General features: G+C 42.2%; 1 pseudogene; it reads left to right on the top strand.

The window, feature by feature from the left end:
* Positions 1-8,115: 8,115 nt before the first annotated feature.
* Positions 8,116-12,484, top strand: LOC133389703 (molybdenum cofactor sulfurase-like; annotated as a pseudogene).
* Positions 12,485-14,285: the final 1,801 nt, after the last annotated feature.

Raw genomic sequence — 14,285 nt, 5'->3', positions numbered from 1 at the left:
TATGGAATCAATCCATCTCTTGTTTGGCCTTCCTCTTTTTCTGCTCCCTTCTGTTTTTCCCAACATTATTGTCTTTTCTAGTGAATCGTGTCTTCTCATGATGTGTCCAAAGTATGATAACCTCAGTTTCATCATGTTAGCTTCTAGTGACAGCTGTGGTTTAATTTGTTCTAACAACGTAATCTTGTCATGTTTCTTTAAACAAATATTACAAGTTGGCTGTATCAGCACATCTCTATAAAATGCCTAGTGAGGCTTTTGGATAGCGTGACTTCTAAGCTGCCTTGTGATCTGCTGACACACCTCTCATTTTAGGCATAGAGCTCTCTCTCTCTCACACACACACACACACACACATGCACGCATTACATATAAGCCATCTTCTCCTAAAAAGGGGCAGTGGATGTATCTCACACACTCTTACCTTAACTACCGATATTGCTTGTGCAAGCTGAAGCAGAACATGTTACCCAAACCTCTCAACAGCACTTCTACCCTGAACACCTAAACTTGTCCAGAAGCTGAATAGGTGGGAGTAAAAGAGCAGGAAAAACAGCAAAAAATGGCGCCTCAGCCATGACTTTTTCTGTGTCCTCCCTGCTGACACCTTAGCCCATGGCTGTTTGAATTACACAGTGCACAGAGTAATGAGTAATCACAGAACTTTAATCATACTCACTCTTTAAAGCTACTTGGCATCAGTGGGAGGCAAAACTACTAGGTATACTCTGACGAGCCCCCAGGCAAAGGCAACATTGGGTTGATGGTGTAATTGCGCGTATTTTTAAATTGCTTATACATACCTTTGGATCTATTTCAGCATTTATAATTTTGCTTCTGGATCATTCATATACTAAGGGCTCCTCCAGGACAACCTGTTTATTCAGTATTCATCCTGAGTTGCTTGCACAAAGCTTATATGGAGGATTGACTATGTTTGGTCTTTACTGAGCTCTCATACGGAGCAGTTATATGGCAAGGAGCTTTCGTCCTGCATTCATCCTGATTTGTTTGCAGGGTGCTTGTATTAATCATTTGTCCATCCCACCCTTTTCAATGTATTCCCCCATCACTTTCCAAGTCATAAAAAGTCTGGTTTTCTTTAAAGTGGATTTATTGCATTAGTGAGACAGAGCACTTTAACTGTGCAAACCTAAAGTTTTGGCATGTGTTTGAATCCCTCCCCCAAAATAAAGGCCGTCTGACAGCACCCTAAGTTTCTACCCAGTGTGATTACTCTGAACTTGCACTCATTTGATTCTGCCACTGAGACCTTTGGGAGAGTTTCTGTTGGTGGTGGTCCCCATGGCTCAGATGCTCGTAACTACTAGAAGCCTGTGGAGCTCCCCCCGCCACCCAAATGAGGTTAAACAGGTACTCCCTTTGCTGAACTTCAGGTGCATAACAAAGAATCTCTTATTCCAGCAGTCATTTTAAGGTAAGTGTTCACTTTTCTGTTTGGTTTTATAATGATTTTTTACTGTTTTATTCTCTGTGTGGTTTATTTTGTATGTACACCGCTTTAAAATGTTAATGATTAAGCAGTATATAAATACCTAAATAAATAATACCACAGCTTTGCTTGCCAAGACACTATGCTTGCAACAATTGCCCTGTGTTCTTCTTTCCCTTCTATGTACTGTGGATTATAGAGATTCTCCGGCAAATGGATAGGTAGTGCCAGCGTGACTCTGGTTTGGACAAGGTTCATGTCACCTCTGACTAGCATCCCACCTCTCTTCTTTTATTGAGTTATGTTTCTCCCACCGTGAATGTATGCCATTCCACTCAAACCCCAATAGACACCTTATTCATTTCGATTGATGACTTCTCTTAATTAAATCTTTTTAAAAACCTGGTTACTTCATCATGGTTCCCATTAAAGACCCCTCTACCCCATCAGAAAATTTTGTGAAATTTATCTGTGTAAGTATGCAATGCTTATTTAGAAAAAAATAACCTCAAGCCTGTAAGTCGAGGAGCAGATAAAATGTAGAAAATGGATGAGGCTTAGGGTTGCTTTGTCTTACACACTAGGCACAATGTACATTCCAGCATGGTATGTTGATCCCTTTGTTAAATTCTTGCACAATGCACAATGTACATTCCTTGTGTTCTACCTTGTAGTGATATGGGGGTGGAGAGTTTCCCAGGGTTTTATTTTTCTATGAAATTTTTCCATTTCATAAGTCTGTTAGTAACAATGAATGGATGCCAACTGCAAATACAGTGGATTGCATTTAACTAAGACCTATTCAGAGTAGACCCACTGAAATTAATGCACCTACAGTAAGTTAGTCATGGCTCTTAACTTCATGGGTCTACTCTCAGTAGGACTAGCACTGAATGCCACCCCATATTAGGCAAGTTCACAATTTCAACCTTTTTAGCTTTGTTTATGAAATGGAAATAGAAGAAGCAGGGTAAATTAGATCCTTCTTTAAGGCATCAGGAAATTTTCCAAAATAAACTGAAAAAAATCTGGTGAAACTATCCAGTGCAAATTACCCTAATTTACATAGGATTTTTTTCCAATTCAAACTTTTCTGGAAAACCCACGTTGCTGCTAGCTTGTTGTATCTGCAGAAATTTAGAGGTAGGACAGCCTTTAGTCAAACTCCGTTACATCTGATGCCTTCAGCTGTTTTAGATGGAAGATACATTTATAGGCCATATTGTGAGCTTACCTGCTTTTGTGATTTTAAATAGGCTGAACGGCTTCTATATATTATTTTATATTGCCTTTTATATAGTATGTTGAGGGAATAATATGGGACAAATTTAATTGAGATATGTGAGGTCTGTGCATGAGACGAGTCTGCTGTGTGAACAAGATAGGTATGAAACTGCAATTTTCTGTCTGCAATAATTTATGTTGATGGATGATGGATGGACTGCCTTCAAGTTGATCCCGATGTATGGCTACCCTATGAATAGGATTTTCATGGTAAGCGGTTTTCATAGGAGGTTTACCATTGCCTTCCTCTGAGGTTGAGAGACAGTGACTGGCCCAAGGTCACCCAGTGAGCTTCATGGCTGTGTGGGGATTCGAACCCTGATCTCTCAGGTCATTGTCCAACACCTTAACTACTACACCACACTGGCTCTATGTTAGGGGATTATTATTTTTTTGCAGGAGAATGCTATGTCTTGTCAGGGAAATTGAGAATTTTGTTGTTTTGTTTTATTCAGGTTTTATATAATTTTATTCAGCTTTGCGTAATTTTTTTTATTTTAGCATGTGTTAAAACAAGGACCACATTTATAAAAGAAGTTATTGTGATTTGCCAGGGAGATTCAGAATTTTGTTTGTGTTGCAAATAGTTTTATTTGGATCTGCATTAATTTTATTTATGTTAACTAACAGTGTCCTCCGTGGCGCAGAGTGGTAAGCAGCGGTAACGCAGCCAAAGCTCTGCTCACAGGTGGAGTTCGATTCCAACAAAAGGAGGAAGTCGAATCTCCAGTAAAAGGGGTCGAGGTCCACTCAGCCTTCCATCCATCCATGGTCAGTAAAATGAGTACCCGGCTTATGCTGGGGGGTAAAGAAGGCCGGGGAAGGAACTGGCAATCCCACCCCATATATATGGTCTGCCTAGTAAACGTTGCAAGACGTCACCCTAAGAGTCGGAAACGACTCGCACTACAAGTGCGGGGACACCTTTACCTTTTTAACAGTGTTAATGTTTATACGGGTAAGTTGTCCCCTTTGTCAAATTCTTGCTTTGTGATTGTTGGATGACTAGACACAAATAAAGAAATCTGAACAGGACAACATACCCATATTTTTAACACACATGTACATAGTGCAGTGACCCCATTGTAATCAAGAGTTGCTGGTGCATGGACATAGATGATGTGACCAACTCACTACAGCTGTACCCACAGTGGTAGTGTTTGGCAATTTGTTGTTGTGTGGAATCACCCTCAGTTCCAAAGAAATGAGGGATGAAATGAAATGCAACTAGATAAGAATGCTAGTCTCCACTCCTAATGATAAAACAGTGGCAAATGGAAAGTAACCTTAGAGTAAAACGTTTGTAAGTCACAGCCCTTATGCTATTCCAGCCTAAACCAAGGAGAAATGTTAAACTAATGGGACTTCAAAAGAGAACAGCTTGTCCTAAACACTTTCTGCATCTTTGCAAATGTTTCCTGTATGTCAGTTTCTCTGTCAAGTGAAGAGAGGCTTTCTTGGAGGAGCTACAAGGAGCTTTCCCCTCGCTGGATAGTCACCTTATAGTGGTGAGGGGGCTTGCGTGTTCCAATAAACCCTATGAGTGATGCCGTTGGGAGTCATGTACTCCCAGCAGGGTCACCCATGGCAGTAAGGTCAAGGGAGAGGAACCAGACAAAGAAAGATCCAAGAATGTTCTCAACGGCAGAACAGGCAAAGGATAACAATGTGTATGTTACAACGACTGTGAAGGCGGATGAAGGCTGCAGCAGATAAAGGACTTCCAATTGTGGTGGTATCCATGCCATTGGATCAAAGGCTTTTTCTGTCAAGATTGTGTGTTGATCATTGTGCGGCAGTCTCCCCACATAAAACAAATTCATGCACAGGCATCTTCCATAACAAAAGTCCCATGGCGACGGGGGCTGGACTGTGAAATCCAAAAGCCCCTAGTCATGGACTGGTACATGATTGGCCTCTGCTGACAGTCTGCAGCAATTTCCCCACTTGAAAAGGAATCTCAAAAGTCATCTTGTTGTTCTCCAACCCCCCCTCGCCTCATACCCCTTCATTTTAATGAAATGTGTCAATTTTGCTATTTAGGCAAATTCCCAAACATCTTCTAATCTTTTTTCTTTTTTTCTTTTGCAATTAATAAACTTGCTGCTGTCAGCATACATAAAATGAGTTCCTTATGTTCCTGTTTCACTGAGCCTTCCATATAATTTAATAAAAAGAAAGCTGGGTGTAGCGAGCTCTCTTACTACTTAATTTTTCCCATTTCTTTTTACAAAGTGAAAAAATATCCACTATATATAATAATAGTCCCCTCTCCATCTCATTTTGACTTTTCCAACATTGCTTTTTAAGCTCACATATTGTGGATTCAATTTTATATTTGCAAAACATATTAGGAACATAGGAGACTGCCTTATACCCAGTCCGACCATTTGTCCATCCAGTTCAGTATTGTCTACACTGACTGGCAGCCTCTTTACAGGGTTTCAGGCAGAGGTCTCTTCCAGCCTTACCTGGAGATGCCAGGGATTGAACCTGGGACCTTCTGCATGCAAAGCAGATGCTCTACCACAGAGGTATAGTATTTCCCCAAGATGCTGCACCATCTTAATGCTGTGACCTTAGGTTACTATCTAACAGACAGGTCACAACTCCATCTCACTCAAAACAGTTGGCCAGTCTTGAAGCCTTTCTTTGCCACTTGCCTATATGGCATTAATCTTCTGACATCTTTAACATCAGTTGAGTCTCCGTTGCTCAAATTCCATAGAGGAGGTCCCCAAATAATATTTAAAAATGACAAGTTTTATGTCATTTCTTTGTTCCACAACACTGGAACGATAAGGATACTCTTGAGATCCTGTTTTCTTTGTATTCTTTCTTTTCTTTCCAAGCATCTCAGCAATGCCATCTGGACAAGAAATTTTATTTTAAAGGAAATGATTCATTATCCCAGGAGATGAAAGAGAGAGATTTGACACCAAGATGTATGTTTGAGCTTCTTTCACAAATTTGGAACAATGTATAAATGTTGTTAAGGCATGAGAGAATTTTGCAGAGAATCAAAACAAAGGTTTTTCATTCATATTATGAAGGAGTTTAGGCTGCAATCCTGTAACTACTTATCTGGGAGTCATGCCCACTGAACTGAATAGTAATGTTGTACTTCTAAGTAGACATGCATAGGATTTCCCTGTTTAATTTCTATTTGTGAAAATGCTGTTCCTCAAAAATGGCATCTATAACATCATAGCTGGTAACCATTCATTCTCACAATAAAAATGTATTTAAAACATGCAATAACTGGACATTTCAAAGAAAAAGCAGAAAAGGTCAATTCCTTTTAAGATTGCCCAGGAAAAGTTTGTGCATATGCCCCATTATCAAAGAAACTCACCTCTCTTTCTGCATATCAGCCTGGATAAGCACCACTTAAGGTTCCTTTCTTGGTGCTGATCAACTGTTTAGCTTCTTCCTGCACTGAGAGCTTTTAGCACTCTTCATGCATGTTTAATACATTTTCTTTGCAGAGGCTCCACCTGTTCCTTGGTGTCTCATCATCCACAAAATAATTACAGCTAATGAAGTTATCATATTGCAAAGTCAGTAAAAGGCTCAATTTTAAACACCCAATTGAACAGCAAAGTTCAAGCTCATACCCCAGTAGTAGAGCACATGCTATGCATACAATGGGTTGTATCTAATTGTCAGACTCAGAGTAGACCCAATGAAATAAATGGACTTAAGTTAGTTACATCCATTAAATTCAGTGGGTTTACTCTGAATAGGACTTAGTTGGATACGATCCAGAAAATTCAGTCCCTCCACCTTTCGTTACAACGATCAGGTAGAATGTAATGGGCAACGTCTCTGTTTGAGAGCCTACAGTAGGGGTGGGTAGCCTGTGGCCTTCTGGGTGTTTTTAGACTTCTATACCCTTCAGATCCAGCCAGCAGGGCTAACAGTCAGGGCCACCAGTTCTTCATCCCTGCTCTAGAGAGTTGCTGCTGCCAGTCAAAATAGACAATACTGAGCTAGATAGACAAATAAGTCGGGCCATTTATAATTATTACAGAGCTTGGAAAAGTTACTTTTTTGAACTATAACACACATCAGCCCAATCCAGTGGCCATGCTGGCTGGGGCTGATGGGAGTTGTAGATCAAAAAAGTAACTTTTCCAAACTCTGAATTATTATCATCATCATCAACAACAACAACATTTTTAGATCACTCTGTATCCCATGCAATCCCAGGATGGTGTACACAATATTGAGATAAAATACAATATTCAGTAACACAAATAATAATGCTGAAACCGTGCTCCAAATAGTGGAAGCTACTGCATTTCAGGTAAATGGGGCACTGCCCCACCAAGCTCAATCTGCCCTCAGCCAGCCCCAGCCTGCCTGCCTCCTTACCTACAACCAGCTGAAGGGGTGGCCCTGGATGTCAACTTCCTCCTCCTTAGCGTTGCCTTTGTAGAATTCAGAGGAGGATGGGGACAAAACCAAAATTAGCTGGCTCCACCTACTTTTGACCTTCATTTTTGTTGTTGTTATGTGCCTTCAAGTCAATTACGACTTATGGCAACCCTATGATCAGCGACCTCCAATAGCATAAGAACATAAGAACATAAGAACATAAGAAGAGCCTGCTGGATCAGGCCAGTGGCCCATCTAGTCCAGCATCCTGTTCTCACAGTGGCCAACCAGGTGCCTGGGGGAAGCCCGCAAGCAGGACCCGAGTGCAAGAACACTCTCCCCTCCTGAGGCTTCCGGCAACTGGTTTTCAGAAGCATGCTGCCTCTGACTAGGGTGGCAGAGCACAGCCATCACGGCTAGTAGCCATTGATAGCCCTGTCCTCCATGAATTTGTCTAATCTTCTTTTAAAGCCATCCAAGCATCTCTCATGGACCACCTTGTTCAGATCTTGTAAGTTCAGGTCTGTGGCTTCTTTTATGGAATCAATCCATCTCTTGTTTGTCCTTCCTCTTTTTCTATTTCCTTCTGTTTTCCCCAGCATTGTTGTCTTTTCTAGTGAATCGTGTCTTCTCATGATGTGTCCAAACTATGATAACCTCAGTTTCATCATTTTAGCTTCTAGTGATAATTCTGGTTTAATTTGTTCTAACACCCAATTATTTGTCTTTTTCACAGTCCGTGGTATCCGGAAAGCTGCCACCGGCTATCAACTAACATTTCCTACAATAAATGATGATGCAGCAGCAGACAAAATACCACTCTTGAGCATAAGGCAGGTTCTTAACATAAGCAATGTCTGGGGGCACTTACAGACTGTTGCTGTTTTTTGGTGGGATTTATTCATATACCAGCAAATTCAGGTTACACAAAGTTGATTTGGCACTTTTGCAACAAATCCAATTCCACCTAAAGTAGCCTTTTGGGGATAAAGAAAGTGATGGGAAAATCACTACACTACAAAGTGCGGGATAACACTTGATACAATACTACCTGAGACTGTGGAGGTACCTAAAACGACTTGGGCCCCACGCCCAGATATATGAAAGAACACATCTCCCTACATCAAGCAGGCCTAGGTTCTTAGATCTGTTGTGGGAGGCCCTTTTTGTCCAACCAGAGGGGAAAATACATCAGCTGATTACACAAGATAGGACCTTCCCTGTTGTGGTACCTTGACCTTGCAATGGCCTCCCCTGGAAGCATTTGTCCATTTGTCTGGACACCAGACAAAGAATTTCCCGCTTGCCTGTTGGGCTGGTGACCAGTTGGCATTACTGTCTGTAGTAGTTTTCCATGAAGCCTGCAAGTGTGAAGACGTAACTGTGGTTAAGGGGGAGTTATGTCTATGATCTGTCTGGGAACGGACTGCCAGGGTCGTTGCTATGGTAGCCATCTGATAACGACTGGGAAAGTTCTAACAGAGACTATGTGTTGTGCACTTCTGAATTATGCCTCTGAGCTGAGAGGCTGTCTTTTGTGTTCATCTATGGAGAGAGATGTACCAGAAGGGGGGGTGACTGAAGAATCTCTATATGTATTTACTCTTAAGCCTCTGGCCTTAATGTCTTTCAATAAAGACTCTTACATGATTTAAATGCTCTGAAGAAGTCTTCTTGCTCAACTTAACTCCAACGTAATGTATGCTGTTTCACACAACAACGCACACAAGCCAACAGTGGTAGCAGAGGATGGTTACGCTCCACAGCGCATTACACGGGAGTAAGTTGCTGGTCTGAAAGGCAGACGGAGTTCCAGAGAGGGCAGCGTGATTGAACCAGACAGAGGTGAGCAACATGTCTGTAAACCTGTCTGGGGGAGGCTTGCCGATGGAACTAATTAATGAAAAGAATTTTGGCAGCTGGAAGCCGAGGATGAGGGCTTTGCTGATAACAGAGGATTTATGGGACGTGATTGAGGAAAAAACCCCGGCGGTACCGACCGCGGCCTGGAAGCGTCGAGACCAGAGGGCGCAGGCGTTTATAATCTTGGCTCTATCGGATTCTCAACTGATGTGTGTGAGAGATGAGCCGTCGGCTAAAAAGATGTGGGACGCGTTGCAGAATTTGTCCCAGGAATGGCAGCGGAGGCAGGAGGCGCAGAGAGCCCAGCCGGTGGAGGCTGTCAGAAGCAAGGTGGAGAAATGTCCCGAACCGGAGCAGGCTGCCGAAAGCAGACAGGGAAACAAGCGGGAGCAGCCGCGGCTGAAGTCTTGTTTTGCCTGTGGGGCCTGTGGGTATCTCCGTAAAGATTGTGCAATCAAGCGAAACTCCAGGGACGGAGGCTTGAAGCAGGGATGTGTGAACTTTGTTTGTAAACAGAAGTCTAAAGACTTGGAACAAATTAACTTTATTGTCGACAGCAGAGCAAGCCATATACTAATTAAAGACAGGAGTCTGTTTTACACGTCTACAGATGAGCAGGACTTTGTTTTACTTGCTGATGGATCACGGAAATCCGTGAAAGCACGTGGTCTGGTTAAATCTGACAAACTTGGACTAATGTCAAACTGTTTGTTCGTTCCGGACTTGGCTCATAATATTTTATCAGTGGGCAAACTGGTGAGTTGTCAATTTTCAGTCTGGTTTGATAAAGGAAAATGTTGGGTGCAAAGAGGAGAAAATGTTGTCTGTCAGGGTTTCATGACACAAGGGCAGTTTAAAATGACAGTGGGTGTGAAGTGTGCTAATGCCTTGAGTTTAATGGGGTGGAAAGGGAATGACCGCAAGAGCTGTAAGAAGACACCTGTTAAAAGCACACAGCCACAGTATTCATGTAATGCAGTCAGGCTGATGCCTGAAAGAGTGCATCGCAGCCGAGTTTACAAGCCACAGGGTAAGAGACGTGGCAAACGTGCACCTAGAGCACAAGAGAATGCATATTTCAAAGTTTGGTGTCCAGAAACACAGCAGTTAATTCTGAGTAGAAGCATTAAAGTTGCAGAAAAACCTTGGGATCAAAGGGAGCAACTGAGCAGGCAGGTGGACACAAAGAATTTGGGGCCTGTCACACACTATTTAGGCACGGATATTGTGCGTGCAGAAGACGGAAGCATAACATTGAGTCAGGAAAGTAAAATAAATCAGATCATAGAAGAATGCAACATGACAGAATGCAATGTTGTGAAGACTCCAATGGTTGTGGCTTTCCAACAGAATGTGCAGGAGACGCCTTGTACAGATCCTGAGAAGTACAGGCGCATAATAGGGAAATTGCAATATTTGGTGAAGGTGTCTCGCCCAGACATATGTAATGCAGTCAGTATTTTAAGCCGGAAGGTAGAGCATCCTTCAGAGGCTGACTGGCAAGGGATTAAAAGGATAGTGCGTTATCTGAAAGGCACGAAGACAAAGGGTCTGGTTTTGTCAGGAGCAAAGACAGGAGGTCTTGAATGTTTTGTGGATGCAGATCATGCAGGGGAGCTGAGCAGTCGTAAGTCAACCTCTGGCATAGTTGTGATGTGGCACGGGTCATGCCTTGACTGGAGCAGCAAGAAACAAAATGTGGTTGCAACATCAAGTGCAGAAGCCGAGTATGTGGCCCTGTCACAGGCCTGTAATGAGCTACAATGGTTCGCAATGCTCATGCAGGAGATAGGCATTGATATGCAATTTCCGATAACTGTATATGAAGACAATCAGACAGACCTGCATTAAGATAGCCACATCAGAAGCTCATACCAAGAGAACAAAACATATTAGTGTCAGATACGTTCACGTAAGGGATTGTGTGCAGCAGGGGTTTGTTAACCTAACATTTTGTGACACTAACAACATGGTGGCTGACATAATGACCAAGCCTTTGTGTGAGGAGAAATTTGGCAAACTGGTGACAAGGCTTGGAATGAACCAAAGTTTGAGTGAATAAAGTTTTGAACTGTACTGAGAAATAAAGTTTTGAACTGTACTGAGATGTAAGTTTGCAATGTACTGAAATGTATTGCAAGAGGTATTGTAGAAATGTATGACAGTATGACTATGTATTATGGAGATGTATTTCATGTGTATTTTGCAGTCTTTATGGAAAAAAGGGGGGCTGTTGGGCTGGTGACCAGTTGGCATTACTGTCTCTAGCAGTTTTCCATGAAGCCTGCAAGTGTGAAGACGTAACTGTGGTTAAGGGGGAGTTATGTCTATGATCTGTCTGGGAACGGACTGCCAGGGTCGTTGCTATGGTAGCCATCTGATAACGACTGGGAAAGTTCTAACAGAGACTATGTGTTGTGCACTTCTGAATTATGCCTCTGAGCTGAGAGGCTGTCTTTTGTGTTCATCTATGGAGAGAGATGTACCAGAAGGGGGGGTGACTGAAGAATCTCTATATGTATTTACTCTTAAGCCTCTGGCCTTAATGTCTTTCAATAAAGACTCTTACATGATTTAAATGCTCTGAAGAAGTCTTCTTGCTCAACTTAACTCCAACGTAATGTATGCTGTTTCACACAACAACGCACACAAGCCAACATTGCCCAGGCTAGGTGGGCTTACTTGCTACACATTTCGTGGGAAAGCTGCTGTCTTTTAAGTTTTTTAAAAGCAGGCTCCCCCCAGGGGCTACATATGGCTACAGCAAGGAAAGCCTGCAGGGGCTGTGCCAAAGGAAGTTTGCAAGGCTAGGAATTAACTACCTTGACCATGCAGGCACAGCACTCTTCCCACAGAGTTTACTAAAAGCCTTCACTGATGACTTCAATGAAAATGTTTACGGGAATCCTTACAGCCAGAATATCAATAGCAAATTTGACATGACACAATTGAACATGTCTGATACAGTATATTGTAGCACTTCAATACATCTGTAGAAGACTGCACCATCATTTTCACTTCAGGCAGTACAGCTGCACTCAAACTTGATGCAGAGACTTTCCCTTAGATACCTGAAACACTGGAGGATCCTGGCAATGGGCTTTGCTACCTCACTGATAGCCACACATCTGTGGTGGGCATGAGAGGGATCACTGACAGAATGAATGTCTTGTCTGTTCCTGTGAAACCAAAGGATATGTTGTCAGAGGCAGATGACATGGTGCCTGAAGAGAGGAGCTGCAGAACATCTCACATTTCCTGCAGCATTTTATGACAGCACCTCTCTGTTAGACATAAGCACTGATTAAGCAGAACTTGTGCTCATCATTCTATAAGGAGTTTGGATTCCCTTCTGGTTTAGGTGCATTGCTGGTAAAGAATGAAGTTGCTTCTTGCTTGAGGAAAGTTTACTTTGGAAGGGGAACTACAGCTGCCTACCTTGCAGGAGAAGATTTCTATTCACCGAAACAATCAGTGGCTGAAAGTTTTTCTCAGGCAGACTGATAGTCCCTTTAGAAGCTGATGGAATGACCTCATTGGCATGGACTTCTTCATTTCTGTCTTCCCTAGCAGAGCACACCAGTCCTAGAAAGACCCAGAGAAGATGCTCTCTCACAATTCTCTCAAGGCTAAATGATGGCCGCATAGAACTGAAGGTTCCAAATTCAATCAATAGTTAAAAAGTAGGATACAATAATCAAGTGATGCATGAATATATTTTTGTTAATATTTCACTGTACTGGAAATGTTTTAATCTCTGACTCTGGTTCATATATTCTGACAGCTTATTTTATAATGTATTTTATAAGTAATGACATTTATTTTATGCAAATGAATTATTTGTTTTGTTTGTGATATGTATTTGAATGGACATTGGACTGTTATTGTAATCATAGAATAGTAGAGCTGGAAGGGGTCTATAAGGCCATCCAGTCCAACCCCCTGCTCAATGCAGGATTCCAAATCAAAGCATTCCCGACAGATGGCTGTCCAGCTGCCTCTTGAATGCCTCCAGTGTCGGAGAGCCCACTACCTCTCTAGGTAATTGGTTCCATTGTCGTATGGCTCTAACAGTTAGAAAGTTTCTTCTGATGTCCAGTCGAAATCTGGCTTCCTGCAACTTGAGCCCATTATTCTGTGTCCTGCACTGTGGGACGATCGAGAAGAGATCCCAGCCCTCCTCTGTGTGACAACCTTTCATGTACTTGAAGAGCGCTATCATATCTCCCCTCAGTCTTCTCTTCTCCAGGCTAAACATGCCCAGTTCTTTCAGTCTCTCCTCATAGGGCTTGGTTTCCAGTCCCCTGATCATCTTTGTTGCCCTCCTCTGAACCAGTTCCAGTTTGTCTGCATCCTTGTTGAAGTGCGGAGACCAGAACTGAATGCAGTATTCAAGATGAGGCCTAACCAGTGCTGAATAGATGGGAACTAGTACTTCATGCGATTTGGAAACTATACTTCTGTTAATGCAGCTTAATATAGCATTTGCCTTTTTTGCAGCCACATCACACTGTTGGCTCATATGCAGCTTGTGATCAACGACAATTCCAAGATCCTTCTCACATGTCGCATTGCTGAGCTAAGTATCCCCCATCTTATAACTGTGCATTTGGTTTCTTTTTCCTAAGTGTAGAACTTTGCATTTATCCCTGTTGAATTTCATTCTGTTGTTTTCAGCCTAATGTTCCAGCCTATCAAAGTCCCTTTGAATTTTCTTTCTGTCTTCCATGGTATTAGCTATGCCCCCCAACTTTGTATCATCTGCAAATTTGATAAGCATGCTTTGTACCTCCTCATCCAAGTTAATAAAAATGTTAAAGAGCACTGGTCCCAGGACCGAGCCCTGTGGTACCCCACTTGTTACTTCTGTCCAGTTTGAAAATGTTATATTGATGTGCATTTTTTTCTTTTATGTTGTGAGCCGCTTTGAGTGCATTTGTGCAGAAAAGAGGTATACAAATTTAAATAATAATAATAATAATAATAATAATAATAATAATAATAATAATAATGGGATGTTAGCTGCTGCTGCTGCAATTGTTATGACTGAATCCTGCTGATGCTTTTATTGGTTCTTAATCTGATTGGGATACTTGTTGTTTTTAAGCATGATGTAAGAATGATGTACCTGGAAGATCTATCCTTGAGTTACAGCCCTTCTTCAAGCGCTGCCAACTTGGCTTAGCTCTAATCTGCACAAAATCAGACTGTAGAACCAACCAGGGCTGGCCCCAGGCATGCCAGGGCCCTTGGGCACCAGCCTGCCGTGGGTCCCTCCGCTCTCCTTCCGTGATCCACGGAAGCA

This window comes from Rhineura floridana, chromosome 7 (genome assembly GCF_030035675.1).
Source record: "Rhineura floridana isolate rRhiFlo1 chromosome 7, rRhiFlo1.hap2, whole genome shotgun sequence".
Lineage (NCBI taxonomy): Eukaryota > Metazoa > Chordata > Lepidosauria > Squamata > Rhineuridae > Rhineura > Rhineura floridana.
This window is presented reverse-complemented; position numbering and strand designations above follow the sequence as displayed.